The sequence below is a fragment of the Tamandua tetradactyla genome, chromosome 17 (genome assembly GCF_023851605.1).
Source record: "Tamandua tetradactyla isolate mTamTet1 chromosome 17, mTamTet1.pri, whole genome shotgun sequence".
Taxonomy (NCBI): domain Eukaryota; kingdom Metazoa; phylum Chordata; class Mammalia; order Pilosa; family Myrmecophagidae; genus Tamandua; species Tamandua tetradactyla.
Window position 1 is genome coordinate 25,891,234 of NC_135343.1, and position 5,543 is coordinate 25,896,776.

At 40.0% G+C, this 5,543-nt stretch overlaps 1 pseudogene; it reads left to right on the plus strand.

Moving 5' to 3' along the window:
• The first annotated feature begins 4,104 nt into the window (after nt 1–4,104).
• On the plus strand, nt 4,105–5,151 carry LOC143661528 (farnesyl pyrophosphate synthase pseudogene; annotated as a pseudogene).
• Nucleotides 5,152–5,543: the final 392 nt, after the last annotated feature.

A 5,543-nucleotide genomic window follows, 5' to 3' on the forward strand; every position in this document is an offset into this window, starting at 1 on the left:
GGATTCATCAGGGCATCACCTGGACAAACCAACAAAATCTCATGTCCTATACAAAGTTCCATGTACTTAAGGTATTCAATCAACTATCCATATAAGTTATATTAGGAGATGCACTAGTCAAAGTATAGATTTGTACCAATTAAACATTTTTTGCTTTAGTCTCACACATTAGTTGAAATTTTAAAATATTAAGTACCATCTATTTTCAGCACACTGCAGTAATGACATTCTTTTGTTCTTCCTCATGCAAAAACATTTTTTTAATTTGTACATTTAGTCACTATCATTATACACTCTAGGCATTCCTAGATTACACCATCTCAATCTTTATCGTCTATCTTTTTTTGTGATTTCATTTATGCCCCAGCCCTCCTCCCTCTATCATTCTCATATGCAGCTTCATTCAGTGTTTTAACATAATTGTATTACAGTTAGGTAGTATTGTGCTGTCCATTTCTGAGTTTTTATATTCAGTCCTGTTGCACAATCTGTATCCCTTCAGCTCCAATTACCCAATATCTTACCCTATTTCTATCTTCTGATGGTCTCTGTTACCAAGGAAATATTCCAAGTTTATTCATAAATGTCAGTTCATATCAGTGAGACCATACAGTATTTGTCCTTTTGTATCTGGCTAATCACACTCAGCATAATGTCCTTAAGGTCCATTCACGTTGTTACATACTTCATACTTCATATATGATAGTTGATTGAATACCTTAAGTACATGGAACTTTGTATAGGACATGAGATTTTGTTGGTTTGTCCAGGTGATGCCCTGATGAATCCCAGAGTGATTTGATCAGTGAGTGGAAAAGTATTTGCAAAGTCCCCTTTGGGGAATGGTGAGAACGGGTGAAAACTCAACTTCCCCAAGTTGAATTGGGGAAGTTGAATTGGGGAACATACTTCATATGTCTTACATAACAGCTGTCTTACAGCTGCATAATATTCCATCTTACATAAATGTCACAGTTTGTTTAGCCAACTGTCTGTTGATGGACATTTTGGCTGTTTCCATCTCTTGGTAATTGTTAATAATGCTGCTATAAACATTGGTGTGAAAATGTTCATTTGTGTCCTTGGCCTCGTGAGCTTTGAGTAGGGACAGCATATAGATGGGTCCTATTTTTTAATCCATTCTGCCAGTCTATGCCTTTTGATTGGAGAGTTTAATCCATTAACATTCAGTGTTATTACTGCATGGGTAGTACTTTCTTCTACTATTTTGCCTTCTGGATTTTATATGTCATATCTAGCTTTCCTTCTTTTTACCTTTACTCATAGTCTTCCTTTCTACACTCTTCTCCACACCTCTCTCTTCTGTCTTTGTATCTGTCTGTAGTGTTCCCTTTAGTATTTCTTGCAGAGCTGGTCTCTTGGTCACAAATTCTCTCAGTGATTTTTTTGTCTGAAAACGTTTTTTAATTTTTTCCTCATTTTTGAAAGACAATTTTGCTGGATGTAGAATTCTTGGTTGGCAGTTTTTCTCTTTTAATAATTTAAATATATTATCCCACTGTCTTCTCACCTCCATGGTTTCTGCTGAGAGATCTGCACATAGTCTTATTGGGCTTCCCTTGTATGTGATGGATTGCTTTTCTCTTGCTGCTTTCAAGATCCTCTCTTTCTCTTTGACCTCTGACATTCTGATTATTAAATGTCTTGGAGTATGTCTATTTGGATCTATTCTGTTTGGGGTATGCTGCACTTCTTGGATCTGTAATTTTAAGTCTTTCATAAGAGTTGGGAAATTTTCAGTGATAATTTCCTCCATTAGTTTTTCTCCTCCTTTTCCCTTCTCTTCTCCTTCTGGGACACCCACAACACGTATATTCATGTGCTTCATATTGTCTTTCAATTCCCTGAGTCCCTGCTCATATTTTTCCATTTTTTCCCCTATAGTTTCTGTTTCTTGTCAGATTTCAGATGTTCTGTCCTCCAGTTCACAAATCCTGTGTTCTGTCTCTCGAAATCTACCATTGTAGGTTTTCCATTGTTTTTTTCATCTCTTCCACTGTGTCTTTAATTCCCCTAAGTTCTGTGATTTGTTTTTTCAGACTTTCAGTTTCTTCTTTTTGTTCTTCCCTTGCCTTCATTATATCCTCCCTCAATTCATTGATTTGGTTTTTGATGAGGTTTTTCATGTCTGTTCATACATTCTGAATTAGTTGTTTCAGCTCCTGTACGTCATTTGAATTGTTGGTTTGTTCCTTTGACTGGGCCATATCTTCAATTTTCCTAGTGTGATTTGTTATTTTTTGCTGGCGTCTAGGCATTTAATTACCTTAATTAGTTTATTCTGGAGATTGCTTTCACTTCTTTTATCTAGGGTTTTCTTGCTGGATGAATTTGTTGTCTATCTGTTCTTTGACATTCCATTCAGCTTTATCTGCATCTTTAGCTTAAGTTTTGTTTAACAGAGAATTTTTCAGTTCTTGTTTTCTTGTTTCTTGCCCTGTTTGTGTGGTGCCTTTCCCCCACACACACTTAGGAGGGTCTACTTAGATATTATAGACCCTAGCCAGATTTTCCCAGACCAAACTGGCCTCCTATCAGGAGGAAAGAGTCACCTGCATCAGTTTTCCCTGAGGGTGAGACCCAGCAGGTTGAAAGACTTTCCTGTGAAGTCTCTGGACTCTGTTTTTCTTATCCTGCCCAGTATGTGGCACTTGTCTGACTGCAGGTTCCACCAGCATAAGATGAATGGTACCTTTAACTTTGGCAGACTCTCCCTGCTGGGGGTGGTGGAGATAGAGGAGAGGTTGTAGGCTGGTTTTAATGGCTTCAAATTACCAAGCCCTGGTGTCTGTATTCCTTGATGGAGGGGTTCCACCTGGGTGGGCCTTCACCCCTCTCCTGGGGAAGGCACAAGCTCCAGATAAGCTCTCAAAAGAGCTCACTTCTGCCTATGCCTGGGGCAGTTGCAGCCTGAAAAGTCCTGCCGCTGTATCCAGAGGCAGTCAAGTCTTTGTAGATACACAGCCACAAAAACCTCTGTTTCTTTCTCCCCCCCCCCCTTTTTCTGTCAGTCCTGCCCCCTTGGCGCAGAGGTAAAAATGAGCACCCTCCGCTTTGACCAGGGTCACCTAAGCTGGGGGCCTATTTTTAGTAGTCAGAATTTGTTAATTAGTTCCACAATTGGCGTTTGATTGTGCCCAGTGCCTGCTGCTGGTAAAGTCCTTTCCTTTCCCCTCTGGGAAGCGGCCTGTGGGGGAGGGGCGCTGGCCGCCACAGCTTTGGGAACTCACGGTTCTGGGGTGTGCTCACAGCCGGTCCAGCTGGTCCAGACTGGGGTACGCTGTGTGTCCGGTCTCTGTCGTGGCTCCAGGAGCTGTTCTGTACTGTTCCTGGTTATTTAGTAGTTGTTCTGGAGGACAAACTAAAATGCACACGTTGTTAAGCCGCCATCTTGACCCAGCCCAAACTAATTTTATGAATCAAAATAGTGATCTGAAAACTCAATACTGCACACATATAATATATACAGACCAATTTCATTTATGGATATTAAATATCTTAAATAAAATTAACGACCAGAATCTAACGGCAAATTTAAAAAATTATACATCATAACAAATGAAGTTTCTAGGAATAAAGAGTGTTTCCATATCAGAGAACCCTGCAATTTAATTCGTCATATTAATAGGACTAAGGAGAAAAAACTATTTTCATCTTCATACATGCAGAAGAAAATTTAATGAAATTTGATATTCATGTTAAAAACACTGAATAGAACAGAATATGACGTCTTTCTTACCCTGAAAAAATATATATATACCATATTAGAGGCATTCTCAAGTCAGAAATAAGATGAAAATAACTTCTGTCTCCAATAAATGCTTAACATTGTGTTGAAGGTATTAACTGATAGAATTAGACAGGACAAAATAATTAAGGTTTCAGAACTGAGAAGGAAGACAGAAAGCCACTTCTATTTGAAGACATATTTAGGAAGACAGTGAAAAAATCAATAACAATCAATCAGAAAAAATACTAAAAACTAAAGTAGTGGGTTACAAAATCAACAGAAATAGCAACAGCTTTCATAGTAACAAGCAAAACCCAATTAGAAAGCAAGAACCAGCATCCAGAAACAGAGCACTTTGCTCCTTCCTCAAAATGAACGAAGATAAGAAATCTGATGTTTATGCTCAAGAAAAGCTGAATTTCATCCAGCACTTCTCCCAGATTCTCAAGGTGCTAACTGAGAATGAGATGGGCACCCACAGACAGGAAATACTATTGCCTGGCTCCAGGAGATCCTGGAGTACAATGCCACTGGAGGCAAGTTCAATCAGGGTTTGATGGTGCTGGCAGTTTTCCAGAGCTATAGGAGCAAAGAAGCAGGATGTCTTCAGCAGGCCCTTACTGTGGGCTGGTAGTGTGGTACTACTCCAGGATTTTTCCTGGTGTCAGATGACATCATGGATCCATCCCTTACCCAATGGGGACAGCCCTGCAGGTATCAGAATTCAGGCATAGGTTGGGATGACATTAATGATGCCATGTTGCTAGAAGCATGTATTTACCATCTGCCGAAGTGCTACTGCTGGGAGCAGCCCTATTATTTGAACCTGACTGAGCTGTTGCTGAAGGTTTCCTTCCTATTAGATTGAGATGGGGCAGACTCTGGACCTCATCACAGCCCCCCAGGGCAATGTGGAGCTTGGCAGATTCACTGAAAAGAGGTACAAATCCATTGTCAAGTACAAGACAGTTTTCTACTCCTACATTCCTGTAGCTGTTGATAGGTATGTGGTGGGCACTGATGGGGAGAAGGAGCATGCCAATGCCAAGAAGATCCTTCTGGAGAGGGGAGAATTCCTTCAGGGATGATTACCCTGACATTTTTGGGGATCCCAATGTGACTGGCAAGGTTGGCACTGACATCCAAAACAACAAGTGCAGCTGGCTGGTGGTTCAGTGCCTCTCCAGAACAGCACCAGATTCTGCAGAATTATGGGCAGAAGGAGGCTGAGGTGGTCCGCACGAAGGTGCTATAAGAGGAGCTAGAGCTGCAAGCTGTCTTTACGCAGTACAAGCAAGACAATTATAGCGACCTTCTGGGTTTCATAGAGCAGCACTGAGCCCCTGCCCCCGACTATCTTCTGGGGGCTGATGCACAAGATCTACAAGCGGAAAAAGTGACCCAGAAACTGTGAGGATGGGGAGGGGAGGCTCTTAATAAATTAGTCTAATTGTCAAAACAAACAAAAAACAAATAGAGCATTTAATAGAACCTTAATGAAAGAAAGCATACAACAATCTGGAAAGAAAATAGATTTGAAGAACTGGAAAGACATATGTACTGCTATGGGAAAACATATCATAAAGATGCTAGCTCTCTCTAAATTAATAAATTTAGTACAATCCCAATAGTAATGTCACAATGTAGCTTACTAGAGCTTGAAGGATTATTTAAAGTTCATCTGGAAGAACAAACAAGGAAAAATAGAAGCAAAAGTCTAAAAGAGCAATAAAGAAAGGCTTGTTTGTTAAGCATCTAAACATATTAATCTTTTAGGTTGGCTACAAGCACT